This window comes from Bubalus kerabau, chromosome 2 (genome assembly GCF_029407905.1).
Source record: "Bubalus kerabau isolate K-KA32 ecotype Philippines breed swamp buffalo chromosome 2, PCC_UOA_SB_1v2, whole genome shotgun sequence".
In the NCBI taxonomy this organism is placed as follows: Eukaryota; Metazoa; Chordata; class Mammalia; order Artiodactyla; family Bovidae; genus Bubalus; species Bubalus kerabau.
The window spans coordinates 129,035,980-129,053,177 of NC_073625.1; the positions used below are offsets into that span (position 1 = coordinate 129,035,980).

Sequence of the window (17,198 nt, forward strand, 5' to 3'; positions counted from 1 at the left end):
TCCACAAGCCCATCCAACCCAGCCCTTTTCACTCATCCTCTCTGCCCATAGGGCCAGGGCCCTTACCCACTGGTCCTGACCAAAGGTCCAGCTCAAAGCCAGTTTACCTACAAAGACCACCTAAGCTGGGCAAGAGGAAGCAACTTCTTCATCTGCTAGATCCCCATGGCCTTTGTCTACCCTTTGAATTGAACTATCAGACAGGAGGGGGCCAGACTCTGCCTTCACCAGTTTGCCTGGACCTCACAGACTTGAACATCATTCACATCCTATCCTTCTTGGCAACCAGCACATGCCTGGCAGAGAGAATGCTAGAAAAGTGGTGAAGAGTGTGTGAATTTTATACCTGGAGGAACCAAGGCCCCAAGTAGTTAAGTAATCAAGACTAGAACCCAGATCTCTGGGCTCCCAGTGCATCGGCAGATATGGTCCAGGGCTGGAAGACCTGTCATAACAGAGCTTCCACCTGTCTAATCTTTGCTTCTTCTTCTTGCTGTTTAGTCACTAAGTTGTGTCCAAATCTCTGTGACCCCACGGACTATAGCCTGCCAGGCTTCTCTGTCCATGGGATTTTCCAGGCAAGAATACTGGAGTGGGTTGCCATTTCCTCCTCCAGGGGATCTTCCTGACCCAGGGATTGAACCTGTGTCTCCTGCATTGGCAGGTGGATTCTTAGTCTTCCAAATGCGTATGAACATACCTCTCAATAGGAATTCTCATAGATCCCGTCTATGAGCTCCCAGCAGTTCACAGACCCTGTTTGCGCCATCCCAACTTAAGGAACAGAAGTCCTAGACCATAAAAATGTTTAACTGCAAAGAGTTCTATCTTTATAACTGCTAAATTATTTTCATATATTAATGAAGTTTAAATCCAAATTTAAAAAACATTCAGAGAACTTAGGGATTCTGAGAATCATTCACAGGAAGGTGTGAATGACTGACATGTCCTTTTTACTGTGTTGCTAGGTCCCAGGATAATCTGCATTTTCAAACATACCCTTGGAAAGGACAATGCGTTAACTTATCAGGGAGCCCCATAAGGTGAAGTGACTGTCTTTGGGTCAACCAAGATGGTGAGAGGCTCTAGATAGCCTTCAAAATAAGCTCCATCCAAGGATACCAGCTCATGCTGTGCTTAAGTTGGGGGTAGATATGTGTGTGTGTGTGTGTGTGTGTGTGTGTGTGTGTGTGTGCTAAGAGGAGAATGTAGGGGAGAAGAGGTTCCAGGGAAAGGATGACTTCCCTAGATTCCTCTTCTAAACAACCACTCTGCTTCCCAGTCAGTCCCGTTGACAAGGGAGGGATTGGCAGACAGCCCCTTTGCCTGCCCTACCCACATACACACATACATATAGCTTCTCCCTTCTGGCTGCACTCACATGCAGAGATGAGGCAAAAATTTCACTCCCTCTAGAACAGCAGGAGCCTGGAAAAGTGCCTGGTTCTGAGAGTCACTGAGTAACCTTGGACACGTAACAACTCTGTACCTCTCTTTCTCCATCTAAACGACTTGTTTTTTTTGTTTTTGTTTTTGTTTTTTTTGAGCCCAGGCCCCAGCATTTGAAGTGCCGAGTCCTAACCATTGGACCAACAGGGAACGCCCCCTTTCTATGTCTATAATGAAAGAGAATTTGGATTAGATGGTTTCAGAGGTCCCTTCTAGTCCTGACCACTCTGTGCTGCGTCATTTCTCCTCTCCTTATGTCATGAAGGTCCTGTGGTGACATGGAAGAGGCTGGGGCTTCAGATTCATATGCAAATTCTTCAGATTCAGTGCAAATTCTGACTCTCGTTCTTTTTTAGCTGGGTGATCTTAGCCAAGGTACTCAGCTTCTCTGAACTTCACTTTTCTCATCTTTAGATTAAGAATAACACCTTCTTTTACATAGACTTGTTGTAAGTATTAGAGACAAAAATATAGTGTTCTTGGTTTACTCTCAGTTGCTGCTGCTGCTGCTGTTGCTTCAATCATGTTCGACTCTGTGAGACCCCATAGACAGCAGCCCACCAGGCTCCCCCGTCCCTGGGATTCTCCAGGCAAGAACACTGGAGTGGGTTGCCATTTCCTTCTCCAATGCATGAAAGTGAAAAGTGAAAGTGAAGTCGCTCAGTCGTGTCTGACTCTTAGCGACCTCATGGACTGCAGCCTACCAGGCTCCTCTGTCCATGGGATTTTCCAGGCAAGAGTACTGGAGAGGGGTGTCATTGCCTTCTCCGTACTCTTAGTTAATGGTAGTTATTATTATTATACTGACTGAGGAAGGCTGTGAAAAGCCATGTGTATAATGGCTGGAAGCTTGGCCTCTGAAGCCCCATAACCTGAGTCTGAATTATAGCTTAGCCACTTTTGAGCATCACAACCTTGGGTAAACAACTTAACTCTATGCCTCCATGTCTTCATCTCTAAAATGGGGATAATAATTATACCTATCTCATAGAATTATTGCAGGAAAAAATCATTCAATAAATGGAAACACAAGTCAGTGTCATATAATTAGTACTCAAAAATATCAACTATGTTATGAATACCCTAGGGATAGGAATGTACATAGGTGTATATGTCTGGGGTGGAGGGGTGGTCCCACCATTCCCCACCTCCTCCCACCCCCACTTTGGCTAAGTCAAGAATCTGAAGTCCTATTCTCTTTCCATCATTCACCTCTTCAGCCTATGGACCTCCCAGTTTCCATTGAGCACTCAGAACCTGGTGACCCTCATCTTCCCTGGCTCCTTCAGGAAGCTGAACTCATTCCTGGGCCTTCCCTGAAACCTGCCTTCCTCTGCCCGTGCAGCCTATTAGCTTGTTCCTGTAGCCTGGGCCCTGGTAGCCAGCCCTCAGGCTTCCTAGGTGCCCCAGTGGTAAAGAATATACCTGCAATGCAGGAGATGCAGGCTTGATCCCTAGGTCAGGAAGAAACCCTGGAGGAAGGAAATGGCAACCACTCCAGTATTCTTGCCTGGGAAATCCCATGGACAGAGGAGCTTAGTGGACTACAGTGCATGGGGTCGCAACGAGTCGACATGACTGAACGACTAAACAACACCAAGCCAGCCCTCACTCAGTGCTCAGTAGGCATCTGATCCACCCGGAGTACAGGAACGTGCTCAGAGAAAGGAGCTGAGCTGCCTCCCTCATCTAGGTCCTGATAGCATTCACTGACGTTAAGCTCTTCTTCAGCGCTGCCCTACGTCTCTGCAACTCATTCTTGAGTTTGTCTTCAGGTTTTCACAAACAATGCCTCCTTCAGCTAAGGGCCTCTGACTGAGCTGCAGAGAGTCAGGGAAACAGACATGAAAACAAAAGTGAAAGACTCTATTTTGCTCATTAGATTGGCAAATATGTATATATATATATTATATGATACTCAGTGGCAAGCCTGTGAAAGAATGGGGACGCTCATACTTTGATGGAGAGACTGTAAATTGATACAGCCTCTTTGGAGGGATGTTTAGTACTATTCATAAGAACTTAAAACAAGCATATACCTGATCCACTGATGCCACTTCTAGGAATCTATCCTGTGGAAAAAACTCTTTCTGCTCAAAGATATTCTTACAAAGATGGCTGTGCACTAAAGCACTCTGACTGCAAAACTGTGGAAACAATAGAAACGTTCAATGGTAAGAAAAAAGTAAGTAAACCGAATAACCATACAAAGGAGGAGTACACAACTTTAAAACAGGTGTATATACGGAAATACTAAGATAAAATGGCATTTTGCAGAAAAATATACATGGTTCAGTCTCATGTGGGGGAAAAAAAGCCCACTCTTTCCCCTTCCCCACCCCACCCCCCTCCCCCCATCTCAGCGGGGTGGAAGTTTCCTGCAAGTTCAGCCGGGCTCAGGACAGACCGCACGAGTCGAAAGCCCAGCCCTTCCTTCCAGCCAAATGGGTCAGTGCCCCAGGATGGCCACACCTGGGGAAGGAAGGACCGCCGAGGCCTCAGGGTCAGAACTCCTGCCCAGTGGAGCAAAATGGAAGCAGCTTCCGGTCTGAGGCAGAAAGACCAGGGTTCAAATCAGGCCTTCATCTCTTACCAGCTATGTGACCCTGGGCAAAGATCCTCATCACTCTCAGCCTCCATTTCCCCATCTATAAAAGGGGATTAATAACACCTACTGCTCTGTGTGGTAGGGAATTAAATGAAACAATGAATAGAAGGACATAAGGCGATCTCAGGAAACGCCAGTGCTCTCCTCTCACCTCAAAGATTTACTTTGCTTTCAAATCCTTGTACTCTAACCTCAGCAGCATCCTTGCTCATCAGCCCTTCCACCCTGCCCACTCTACTCCCAATTCTGTCTCCAAGGTAAATTCTTCCCGTGTCCACGCTTACTCCTCACTAGATGACCACATTGAGGCCTCCTCCACCGCTGAGCTGAGTAAGGCCAATGAAGCGTGTTCCCTGCAGGTCAAACAGCCTCTCCTCCTCCCACCACCTACCACTCCAAAGTGTCTCCAGTTCCTTCCCACTTGTGGTCTAGCTCCCACCCTTCCACCTGCTTCAGGACATGACCCCATCAGTCAACTCCCCTTTCTCTCCTTGGCATCTTCAATCCATCTCTCCCTTCCACCCCAACCTTATATTTAAGCTCCAGCGGGTCCTACCATAAAACACCCACTTCTCCTCCCTCCTGCCCAGCCCCCTCTCCCATCTTCTTTTACCACCGACCCTCCTCCTTCTGACCTGCTGCCATCAATCCGGGGACCCTTGTTGAGTTTCCTTCCCCGGGGCCCGTCACTTTGACTTGTGGGCACGTTTGACAAGTGGCTAACAGTGGGGACAGTCAGCCACAGGCCCTTGGAAATACGTCTCTGGTTTTTATGACTCTGGATGCTCTGCAACGCCCAAGATTCTGCCCTCTGCCATGTACCTCACACGTCCCGAAACTCGTCCCCTCTCCAGCCTCCACAGCAATCTGAGGGCTGGACTTGTTGCTGAGAGTGACCACCCTGGGAAGAAACTTGACCCGTGTCCCTTTTTTCAGAAAAGAAAACTGAAGCCCAATAGCATCTTCAAGTAACTTCCCCGAGGCCACTCAGCCGGGTGAGTAGAGCCTTGGAGCCTTTTATCATGGAATCAAGTGCTTCCGGAATTTTCCTCTCTCCGGAACTCCTTCCCTTCTACACTACCCACTTTCTCCGCCCTAGAAAAGCTTAGCCAGGTGCATATTAGCATAAAAACGTCTCTAATTAGACTCTATTTCCGCCTGAGGGGGTCAGACCCGGCAGCCTGGGTCCCAGCCTCTGGCCCGCGCACCACAACTCCATCCTCCCCTGGGTTGGGAAGCCAGAGTACCTGCCCCGAGAAGGGGCGGGAAGCGTCCACTGGGGCCGGGCCTCTGCCCCACCCTGGCCCCCACCTCCGGCCCTTCGCCCCTCGCCGCCCGGCGCATTCAGCGCGCGCCTCCCGAGCCGGGGACGGCTTGATTGACCTTGGCAAGAGGCAGCCAGGCCCTCCAAGGCCCCAGCCCCTCGCGGCCGCCCCGGCGCCGCGGCTCCAGTTTCTTTTACCGCCAGCTCTGTTTCTCGCCCAGCCGGGGCCCGGGGGAGGGGTGCTGAGAGGAGCCCCGTCCGACCCCCGGCAGCAGCGCTCCGCTGCCGGAGACGAGATCTGATGAGAATGTCTTCCTGCAAATTAAGCCTTCTCGGGACTCTCCATCCGGTGCCGGCAGCGAGCCCGGCGCGCGGGCAGCCAGTCCAGCGTCGGCGGCGGGGCTCAACACTCTTCCCAGCGTCTCCCCCTCCCCCCTGCACCCAGGGCCCGGCGGCTCCGGGTCGGAGGGTGGAGCCCACCTACCAGTGCTTCCCAGAAAGAGTGCCAGCACTGCCCCTCTGCCCCGCGCGGCCTGCCCAAAGTGTCCCCTCACCTTTCCTTCTTCTGCCGGTGGGGAGACCTCCTCCTGGGCTCTAGAGAATAGACCCCTGGGATCCAGTCTAGTTTCTACTCCGAGATAGCAGTGGTACTTAGAAAATTGCTTCTCTGTCTCCCCGGGTGTAAAAGATGCTAACAGTACCCTTTTTGGTTGGTTCTCGTGGAGATTCATGATCCTGTGGGCGAGGCACCCTGCTCTGCATCCAGGATTCTGTAAGCCGAGGGTCCTACCCAGAGTCAACCCTAGAGCTCAGGAACTCCTCCCACCCGGGTGTTTGCAAACGCTAACCACCTGAGCTCGTCCCTGAAAGGGATCTGAAGTCTTCTCTCTTATATAGAGGAGTCAGCAAGGGGTGCGAGAGTTTCAAGTGTATTTGTAAAAGGAAGTAGAATTCCTGGAAAATGTTATTCTCTTGGAAAAACCATAGACTGCAAGCTTTTCTCCAAGAAAATAAAAAGCTAATGTCCTAAAGAAAGAACTTTGCCTTGCACTGACTATAGGCAGTTTTATAGGCAAAAAATTTCATTATTGTTTAATAATAATTATTATCCCCATTTTACAGGTGAGGGAACTGAGGCTCAAGTGATTCACCCAGGATTACAGATTTGTTTAAACAATGGAGTTCCAAGTTGAATCTAGCCTAATTCCAAACCTTATTCTCTTCTTTGCTACCCTACTGCTGTCTCTGGACAGGACTCTTTTGTGCTATTTTTAGTTTCCGCACTTACCACTTTTTTTCCTTAGTGTTGGTGAATTATTTTAAAAGATTCCTGCTTGTTTTAACTGTTCTGAAGGAACACAAAGAGGAAAGTGTGTGTCTGCACTTGCATCTGAATTCAAAATACCAACTCTGTTGGGGGTGTTGGGGTTGGGTGGCAGTGAGCAAGTGGCAGGGAGGGTGAGATTCCAGAAGCTGGAGTGGCCAGGCATCTTGGGAAGCCCCTAGGGACTCCCTCTGGCTCTAACCAAGAAGAGCTAGTGCCTTAAAAAACGGTCCTCCCACACTCCCCACACCCGGGATCCAGGTAAGTCAGCAAGCGCCCAGCCCTAGGCCTGCGCAGCTCTGCAGTGGGGAAAGATGCTTGGCCCAGAGCGGGCCCAGCACCAGGCCAGCTCCCCTCAGGAGTGTCTGCCTGGTAGCCAGGGCAGGACGCACCTCTTGGAGGACAGAGAGGCATTCAGCGATTGAGACAGGGACAGACAAAGGTGGGGAGGAAGCAGCAGAATAAGAGGGAGACAGGAACCCAGAGGGGAACAAGGGAGCTATTCAGAGTTAGAAAGAGTGGGAAAGCCGCTGGGGGGAGAGAGAAAAGACAGAGAAAGAGGGGCGAAAAGAGAGACAACCAGGCAAGGGGGTGGTGGACACGAAAAGGGAGAGAGAGTGGAGGAGTGAGGAAATGGGCAGAAGCGGCAAAGCACGGAGATTCGATGAGGCCGGAGGAAGAAGGCGGAGGCAGAGACCAGAGCTGCGAGTGGGAAGAGAAGAGAGCCAGCGGCGACGAGGGCTGCAGGGTGGTGGGCGGGACCATGCGCTAAGCCTTTTCTTTCTCTTTTTTTGGGGTGGGCGGCGGATCTCCGCCGAGATAACCCAGCCAAGCCCCCTGCCCCGCGTCCCAGCGAGGGGCCGCAGCTGTATAAATACCAGGGGTGGGGGAGCGGGGCTGCTGCAGAGGGGTCAGCGACACCGGAGAAGGCTTTGCTGTCATTAGCTAATTGAGCCCCAGATGTTAAGAAAAGGTTACGTCCTCCTCCGGAGAGTTTTTCTTTTTAAACACTTTACTCCGATTCCCCGGCCAAAATGGCCGGGAGGCGCCGCGGCCCTTACCCACCCGGTCCCCAGCCCCCTCCCCTCGTCCCGCCCCCCCAGGGCCCCAGCACCCTCCTACCCCAGAGCTCCCGGAAGCCGCCCGCCGCGGCCGCTGCCCCTGTAATCCCAGTGGCCTGCCCGGAGGCGCGGCAGGCAGGAGCGGGGACCACCGGCGGCGGAGCCAGCCCCTAGCCCGGGCCGCCGACTGGGAGGTCAGCCCGGAGGGAGGGCGGCGGCGAGGAGTGGGGGACCCCGGGGAGAGGGGCTCTCAGGCTCTTAATCCCCCTGAAGGTTGCAGATCAAAGACGCTAGCACGGAGGCAGAGGCGGTGCGGGTGGGGGTTGGGGGGCCGGCTCTGGCCGCAGCCTACCCTCCTGAGCTGCAGGCTGGGGCTCCCCGGCCCCGGACCCCAGGCTGCCAGCCCAGGGGGAGGGGGCTCAGCCTGCGGAGTGAGGTCCGCAGGCCCACTGGAAAGTCGCCCCAGCGCTCACATATGCCTTCAAGAAACTTCCCCCTCCCCAGGGGCTGAGGAAAGGATGTGTGAGCCTTCCACACCCCCACCCCCGAGAACAAAACTTCAGAATACCAGTCACTTGACATGTATTCTTGTTTAATCTCACAGCAATCCAATGGGGTTGTAGAAATTGTTATTATTATTGGTTCATAAATGAGGAAACAGGCTTCTGAAAAGTTACAGCTAATTGCGCAAGGACCCACACGACTAGAAAGTCGCAGCGCTGGAATGAACTCCACAGGGTTCAAGGCCCTGCCCTAGCCCTCACTATATTCTTTCAGCCAGGTTACCCTTCCCTCTTCTCCCCCATCCTCTTCCTCTGTCCTCCTGGGCTCCTACCATCCGCCAGCAATGGAGCCACCCACCTGTGGCCTTGGCAAGGAGGGCGGGGTTGGGGAACAGCCTGGTGCCAAGGGCGCGGCCAACGTGGCAACAGCTCCAGGCTAAATGTGCGGGATGGGGCTGGGCAGGCATGTGCCTGGGTTGAATCTGAGCTGAAAGAATGTTCCTGTTGCCCCTGCCCCAGAGGTGGGGCTCCCTGCTCAGAATAGAACCAAGCAAGTTAGAGCTGGAAGGGGCCTTCAAGATGATCTGATCCAACCCTCCTGTTTGACAGATGCAGCTGAGACCAGAGGTGGTGTGTCCTCCCCAAGATCACATGGCTTGTTGGTGGCAGAGCAAGAATGAGAGTCCAGGAATTGCCCTTCACGGAGTGCCTCCTTGGTGTCGCACACTGCAATACGTCTGTACACACGATCTTCAGCAACACGTATAGTGGAGATTATCACCTCCCTTCTGGAGATGGGGAAGCTAAGGGTGCTCGAGGTCTCCCATCTAGAACTTGCCAGAGCTGGTTTTGAACTCAGATCTTCCTAAAAACTTCCCCTTCCACACTCCCAGAATATTGGGGCTAAGGAGTGGGGATTGAGGGCTAAAGAGGGTGTTATGAGCTCAACATTTCTAGGGACACAGGGGAATGGGACACAGGCTGGGAAAAGTCCCTTCCTGTGACTTTAGTCTTGATTGGCACTCCATACCTCCCTGAGTGGCCCAAATACTGAGGTCCTTCAAGAATTCCCTTTTGAGTGTCTGTGGAAGGGGGGGAAACTTTGGCTGGTGGCCTTTCTGGGTTCTGAGGGTCTGGAGATGTAAGACAGGCTTGTATCCACAGATTCCCCCTGATTTCCTGCCCTGGGAGGAGGGGGGCAGGGGACACAGTTTGAGTACAGGCAAGTGATGATGCCCTAGAGTTTAGCCACCACATGCCAGAGCCACACCTGGCTTCTCAAGGGCCAATAATGCCATCCCACCCAGCTCCATAGACGGACTCCAAAGCTTCATCCTCATACCTCTCTCCCTTCCTAGCCTCCTTCCGTGGCCTGCCTTACCTATTCTTAGCTTTCCACTGCCTCCAATTCACTCATTCGTCCATAAATATCTTCATAAAAATTTGTCAAGTGTGGACTATGTGCTAGCATTGTGCCGGGCACTGGGGCGACAGCAGAAAGCAGACTACCCTTTGGAGCTTGCAGTCTAGCCGGAAGACAGAATTAACCAAAGAGACATGTAAATAAATTTAAAATTACAAATTGGTGTTAGGAAGGAAAGTACAGGGTGTTTTGAGAAGTTATAACAATAAGAGGTCTATTTGTATGGGAAGATTATTGAGACAATAGAAACTCAATGTACAGGGTGTTTTGAGAAGTTATAACAATAAGAGGTCTATTTGTATGGGAAGATTATTGAGACAATAGAAACTCAATGATTATTACTAAAAATTATCCAAACAGGAGGGCTAAGGTAGTATCATGCCCCCAGAGCACCTGCAGTCCTAGGGTGGGTCTCCAGTCCTCCCCCAGCAATGACTACCCAGTCTGTCCCTGAGGGCCCAGCTAATGTGGGCGGAAGTGGAATGATTACACAGTGGTCCCAATACTGAGTGTCCCCTCTGCCGCCAAGCTTACACTGAGGGGGTGCCCAGTCCAGAGGTGAGGGGGTGAGGCAGCTGGGGGCAGGGGTGGGCTAGGTCTGGACAAGGGGACAGTGTGCCCAGCTGATGGGCGTGTAAGCTTCTGGCATCACTCCAGGGAAAAGTCCCTGCACTACCTTCTAACCTGGTTCCAAATAGGAAAAGGAGTACGTCAAGGCTGTATATTGTCACTCTGCTTATTTAACTTATATGCAGAGTACATCATGAGAAACACTGGGCTGAATGAAGCACAAGCTGGAATCAAGATTGCTGGGAGAAATATCAATAACCTCAGATATGCAGATGACACCACCTTTATGGCAGAAAGCGAAGAACTAAAGAGCCTTTTGGTGAAAGAGGAGAGTGAAAAAGTTGGCTTAAAGCTCAACATTCAGAAAACTATGGTCATGGCATCTGGTCCCATAACTTCATGGAAAATAGATGGGGAAACTGGAAACAGTGGCAGACTTTATTTTGGGGGGCTCCAAAATCACTGCAGATGGTGATTGCAGCCATGAAATTAAAAGCCACTTACTCCTTGGAAGGAAAGTTATGACCAACCTAGACAGCATATTAAAAAGCAGAGACATTACTTTGCCAACAAAGGTACATCTAGTCAAAGCTATGGTTTTTCCAGTAGTCAGTATGGATGTGAGAGTTGGACTATAAAGAAAGCTGAGTGCCGAAGAATTGATGCTTTTGAACTGTGGTGTTGAAGAAGACTCCTGAGAGTCCCTTGGACTGCAAGGAGATCCAACCAGTCCATCCTAAAGGAAATCAGTCCTGAGTGTTCATTGGAAGGACTGATGTTGAGGCTGAAACTCCAATACTTTGGCCACCTGATGTTGAGAGCTGACTCATTGGAAAAGACCCTGATGCTGGGAAAGATTGAGGGCAGGAGGAGAAGGGGACGACAGAGGATGAGATGGTTGGATGGCATCACCGACTCAATGTACATGAGTTTGGGTGGACTCTGGGAGTTGGTGATGGACAGGGAGCCCTGGTGTGCTGTGGTCCATGAGGTCGCAAAGAGTTGGACACGACTGAGCGACTGAACTGAACTGAACCTTCTAACCAGGTCCTGCCTACACACGTCCTGCATATACACTTACGCTTGTGCACTCTTGCACTCTCCCTGACACTTTAGGGACAGGCTGGACCAGCCTGTGAAAAGTATGGTAGAGTGGGATGGGCCTTGCCTTCAGGTCAGACAGCCTTGGTATCAAACCAAACTTCAGCAGGTTCCTGACCAAGTGATCTTCAGGCAAGTCTCTTGGGACCCTTGAGCCTCCTGTCCCCTCTTTGTTCCAGGAGAAAACAAGAGCCTAGACATGTATTGGAAGCTCAAAGCCGTGCTTGAGCTCATGCATGGAAAGCACTGAATATAGTGCCTGGCCCCATGGTTCACCATTAATAAATAACAACTGTCACTCTGATTATATAACATGATGATTAATATATAATGGTAATAAAAGAAACCTCACTCCTGCCCCCTGGGCTCCCACCTGGTTCCCTGAGCCTCTCTGGGAGGTCACTCCCATGGTTGACCTCTTGTGAGAAGGAGTTTTACAAGTCTGTGAAAGTCATCTCGACAACCCCAGAACCTCTTGAAGTCAAGGCCAGACTCACCTGAGGTGCTCAGCATTGACTGGGGCAGTGGAGGGGGGTGCTGGGGGGCGCTGGGGAGAGGTGGTGAAGCAGTCTGGGAGACGCCCATGTGTGCACCTCCTGGCTCTGAACTCTAGGCTCCTGAGCACAAGGTGGGCTGTCCCACCATACTGGGTAGCCCTGACCCCACTCTTCATTCTTCACAGGCTGGAGGGTCAGGTTGGAAAGTCTGGCCCGCTTGAACCTCCAGCCAGCCGGGCAGAGTCACAGCCGCAGCCACCGTAGCTGCTTCAGCGGCTGCAGGGCGCACTGCACACCTGGAACCCATTAGGCCCGGCCAGGAGCTGGTTCCCTTTCTGCATAAATTGAGTGAAGGGTTTGTTTTGACTACTTTAAATGGTACAGATTTTAGGGCCTGAGAATTGGAAGCCCTCAGTGCTCTGATGGACAAACAGACCATGAGACAGAGGGCTGAGGCAGTGGGAAGCGAGTCCAATCTGGTTCTGGTTCCTTGTCACTGTCTTCAATCAGCTGAGATTCCAGTAAGGATACAGCCACACTCTATGGATGGGTGTGATGCTTGCTCAGGTGTCTTATCTCCCCAGCAACCTCCAAAGTAGCATAAGCGGCCCTGACTTGTAGATGAGGAGGGGCAGTGAATTGCCCAAGGTCACTGGGCCAGTAAGTGACAGGCCTGGATTCCATACCAAGCTTCTCTGACGCCAAGACCAGTGGAGGTCTTTCCAAGGACCACCAAGATTGCCATGGGGGTGGGGTGGAGCTCTGGGTAGGTGTCAGGAACTCCAGACACATAGAACTACAGTTGCTCAGACCCTCAGCCCAGCCAGAGGACAGGAGTCTGGACCTCTGCACTGGCCTTCTTCTCCCAAGTCACCAACTCCTGACCTCAACTGCCCCAGGCAATGGTGCCCCCCAGGTCAGGGTCAGGTTGACCTTGGCGGGAGAGAGAGTCTGTGGGCCCTGGGCTGCTGCCAACGCCTCACGAAATGAAAGGGAACCTTGTCCAGACCCACACAAGGCCCATTCTCTGAGCATCTCGCGCCAGCCCAGCCCCCATGGACCAAGACCTGATCCCTCTTCGCCAACTATTCATAGACTCGTGGAAGAGCATCCGTTGCCAGGGGCAGAGCCCTTAGAAGTCCCCAGGCCCAGCCCATAAAGTTTGCATTTAGGGAAACTGAGGCCCCGGGAAAAGGACTTCCTCATTAGTTAGTGGTGAGCAAAGACTCAAACCCTGTCCCTTACTTCCCAGGCCTAAACATTTTCCGCAGGATCTAGGCCTCACCCTAAACAAGCAGCCTGCCTTATCTCCCTCCCTCACAGAGGCATCCCAGCTGTGCTCCCCAACCCCTCTTCACTTCCACAGAGGGACCAGCCTTGAAGGCTTGTCAGACGCTCCATTTCTAATTTCTCAATCATCTCAACCACCCAACTTGGAAGGGGCTACCTTGTGAGTTGCCCAGTCCTTGGGAATGGTCAAGCAGAGCCTGGTTGCCTGCTTGTTATGCAGGTTGCAGAGTGGGGACCCTGCTGTCTGAAAAATGGTCTCTCGAGACATTTCTAGCTGAGCTGGCTAGACTCCTTAAAGCTCAGGGGCAACTCATGTGAAGATGAGGCCTCTTAAGGGCAGCGGCCCCAGCAGGCCAAAGTGCTCCCACAGCATGCCTGTACTAACCCCATCCTCCAGCGGAGAAGACAGATTTGTCAAGGTTCTCTCTGAGAGCCTGTAAGCCAGCTCCTCACCTCCAGGCTTCCTTCACCATGGAGAGTCCACACCTTCAGATATCAGAGGTCTGGTCCCTACAAGAGCCATTCAGTGAAGTCCAGGCCTTCTTAGGCCTCTGATTCCATCATGGTTCTCCTATCTTGGGGCGTGGACCCTTGGGGCTGAATTAGGGTATGAAATCCCAGAGGAAGGCAGGGCCTCCTGGGAAAGGGGAACCCCTTCCCCTTCCAGTTCTCCCCAAGCTGAGCCCTTGGCTTGGCCCAGTCTAGTGTGTCTGTTCAGACTCAAGAGTAGAGACCTGGAGTGGCCTGGACCATTGTCTCCCCACTCCCTAACCATCCAAAAACACACTTTGTGGGTTTCCCTTGATGAAAGGGTCTTGCCACCTGGAGAAGAAGGTGAGCCTGGGAGTGAGGAGGGGAGCTGAGGGTAGAAGACAGGTTGGCCAAAGTGATTTTCCTGGGGAATAATCATATAATATAGTTGCAAAGAAAATACTACTTTCTAAGATATAAACATACTGCTGTCCCTCGGCATTCTCACAGAGGCACATACTGTACGTCAAAAGTCAGCCCGTTTTGCTGGTTGCAATGTCTCCATGTACCATATCAGGGATCTAGTTGAACCGGGTAAGGCCTAGGTCCAGTTGGGACTGGAGGGCAGCCCAAAGAGATCCCCAGGGGCTCTGACAGTAACCAGAGGGGGGACTTCCCTGGTGGTCCAGTGGCTCAGAAACTGCATTCCCCAAGCAGGGGGCCCAGGTTCAATCCCTGGTCAGGGAACTAGATCCCACATGCCGCAACTAAGAGTTCACATGCTGCAACTAAACACCCAGTGCAGTCAAATAAATATTTTAAAAAAACACAGGGATCTGAATGGGGATGGAGTAAGGACCAGAAACAGGATATTGAGAGGAGTACCTAGAGAGGAAGGACTGAGAAAATGGCATTGTTTCTTTGCAGGAATAGGTCAGTGACCAGCAGGACTAAAGCTTAGGACAGCAGCTGATGCTCAAGGGCACGCGCTTGGCTGCACCATGCTGGCGGCATCATCCTGCCAGAGCCGAGACCTTTGGTGATGGCCCATGAGGCACAGCCCTGAGTCCCTGTGTCCTGAGTGCAGCAACGGGTCAGGAGGGCACCAGCCAAGCCAGGATGGTGGGAGGAGAAGCACAGAAATCTCAGGAGTCCTTGGAAATACTGAGGGGGGCAGGTTGCAAGGGTTTCTGTGTCACAGGTTTGGAGCTGGGGCCACTTGATAGTTATCCTTGGAAGGCTAAAACTTGCAGACACTCAAGAGGTGGACACAAAATAAACAACAGCCTTTAACGAAGAAGCTGCCATCCCAAGCACTTAACATGCATTGTTTCACTCACTGGTGTAACGGCCCCCACCAGGGAGGCATTATTAGGCCCATCTGACAGATACAGAAACTGAGGCTCTGAGAGGTTATGTGTCCAGCCCAAGATCACAGCTATCAAACAGCAGCACCTTGACTATTGTCTATTGTCGTGCCAGCTCCTGAGCAATATTCTTTGCTCCACACAACAGTACCGAGAAGAGCTGGGGTGCAGTGTCAGGGCTTGGCAGAGTGGAGCCAGACCACTTCCCACGCCCATCACACACTCTCTCACATCTGAGGAGACTGAGGGGTCTGGAGAGGTCAAACGCTTGTCTGAAATCACACCGTTCCTCGGGAGCTGAACCAGGCCAGAACTCAAGGCAATAAAAATGTTCTGAATAGCTGACCAGAGGGAAACCCCCATACCCATCAATCTGTCACAGCCACCCTGGTTCAGCTCCTGTACTTGTAACTTGTTTTCTCAGACTCCCTCCTTCACACACACACACACACACACACACACACACACACCTGTTGTTTTGAGGGGCCTGAGGCAGGGCCTCTGAGCAGGATGCTACCCCTCATTTCGGCCTTTTCTCCTTCACAGCCCCTCAGATGGCTTGCACCGCCCCACTCTCTGCCCCAGCCCCCAAAGGACCCTGGGTCTCTGGTTTTTGTCAGGCCTGAGAGCTGATGGGATTGATTTATGAGAGGAGCCCCTGCCCCCACCTCACCCTGAGCCCCTTGTCCTCCTCCCCCCTTCTCCTCCTCTTCCTCTTCCAACTCCTCCTCCCCTGCCTGACTGCCTGCTCAGTTTTCCACCGAGTCAGGATTTCCCTGGGGTGGGGGGCTCCAAGCCAAGAACAACACAAGACCGGTTCCCCCACCTCCCCTGCCCCTCCCATCCCCCTCCAGCTCACACACCCGCCACAGCAGCCCCCTTAGTCGAGAGGAGGGGTTGAGAAGAGAGGTCCGGGCCCAGCCTGATTCCCCAAAGGAGGAGCCAGAAGCCGAGGCCTCTCCCATCCTGAGCCATGACTCCCTAGCCCCGTCCTCCCCAGTTCCCTCAGAAGTACCTTTCTTCAAGGACTCCTGTTGGAGAGGTCATGGAGGAGGACTCTGGGAGTGTGCACTGGGCTGAGGGGGAAACAGGAGAGCTTGCTGAGATGGGGGGGTACCCACACTCTGAGGGGGCAGGTCAGTGAAGACCCCCAGAATCTACACTGAGGGCAAAACAGGAAGGCATCCGGTGCCTCTTGTTGGCTCTGGGAGGGGGCGGGCAGGGCAGAGAGGCCTCCAAGACCCCCACACTGGAGGTGATGGGGAGCAAGGTCTCTAGAAGGTGAGTGGGCTCAGGTAGGAATGGGGACAGGGATCCCCATCAGTCTCTGGTTCCCTCTCCACAGCTTGGGACTTGAGTCACAGGGAGGAAGGAGATAGGGACAGAAAGTTCAACAAAAGCAGAGGCCAGCCTGATGGGGGTAGTGTCAGAGGAGCAGCCAGCAGACAGACCCCAGGGTGGGGATCAGGCTAGCGGAGGGTCAGGGCAGAAAGGGGGCCAGATCAGGGCTTGAGTCCAAGTCCTCCTTCCATCCCATTCTCAGACTTGATTTTGGCCCTTGACTCTGGACCAGGAGGTATGGGAGTTGGGGGTTGAGGAACCTTGCTTCCTCCTGGAGAAGGGGTCCAGACACCCAGACCTCTCCCGAGAAGAGCGCTCCCTGCGGGACAGGAAACTAGCGCTGGAAGAGCAACCTACTGTCCCGCCAGCCAGCCTCTCCCTCCCTCAGCCCGTCCTCTAGCCGCTCCCCTACCCCGCCCGCATCAGATGAGGCCTTCATGCCTCTCCAGGCAGCGTGAACCCGGGTGACCCCTCAAAGGTTACCTCTTTCACACAGCAGCTCTTTGATGGGTCTCTGAAGGCCTTGGTTTTTCCTGACTGTGTGCCCCCGCCTGGCCCCGCAGTGAACCCCCCATTGCCCACCCCTCCCCTTCTTTCCGACCCATGCCTGGTCCTGGCTCTGACTGGGGAGGAAAGGCCCTTCCCCAGACCTCCCAGGGCAGCTCTGCTCTGTGAGGGGCACCCCCAAGACACCTCCCCAGTTAGGACAAGGAATGAGAATCTGTTTTTTAAGTCACACCTCAAAGCCTTAAGCAATCCACTCCTTTGCGCCGGGCTGAGGGCTCAGCCAAGTTCATCCGTGTACCCTCAGGCTTAGAACAGAGCAGGAGGAAACAGAAATTTTGAATGAATACTTGGTAAGACGGGGAGTCACAGGGGCTCCTCTGCTTCAGAAGTAGAACAGGAGCAGGGACGGGGCAGGGAGGCGG

The 17,198-nt window shown here is 52.6% G+C and overlaps 1 long non-coding RNA gene across 1 annotated transcript in view; it reads right to left on the minus strand.

Annotated features, from left to right (window-relative positions):
- The window catches only part of LOC129643782 (uncharacterized), a 28,703-nt gene extending 22,399 nt beyond the window's left edge, over positions 1-6,304 (minus strand). Inside the window, exon 1 of the long non-coding RNA XR_008710509.1 lies at positions 5,876-6,304. This is a non-coding gene — a long non-coding RNA (uncharacterized LOC129643782). The remainder of the gene's footprint in view (positions 1-5,875) is intronic.
- Positions 6,305-17,198: the final 10,894 nt, after the last annotated feature.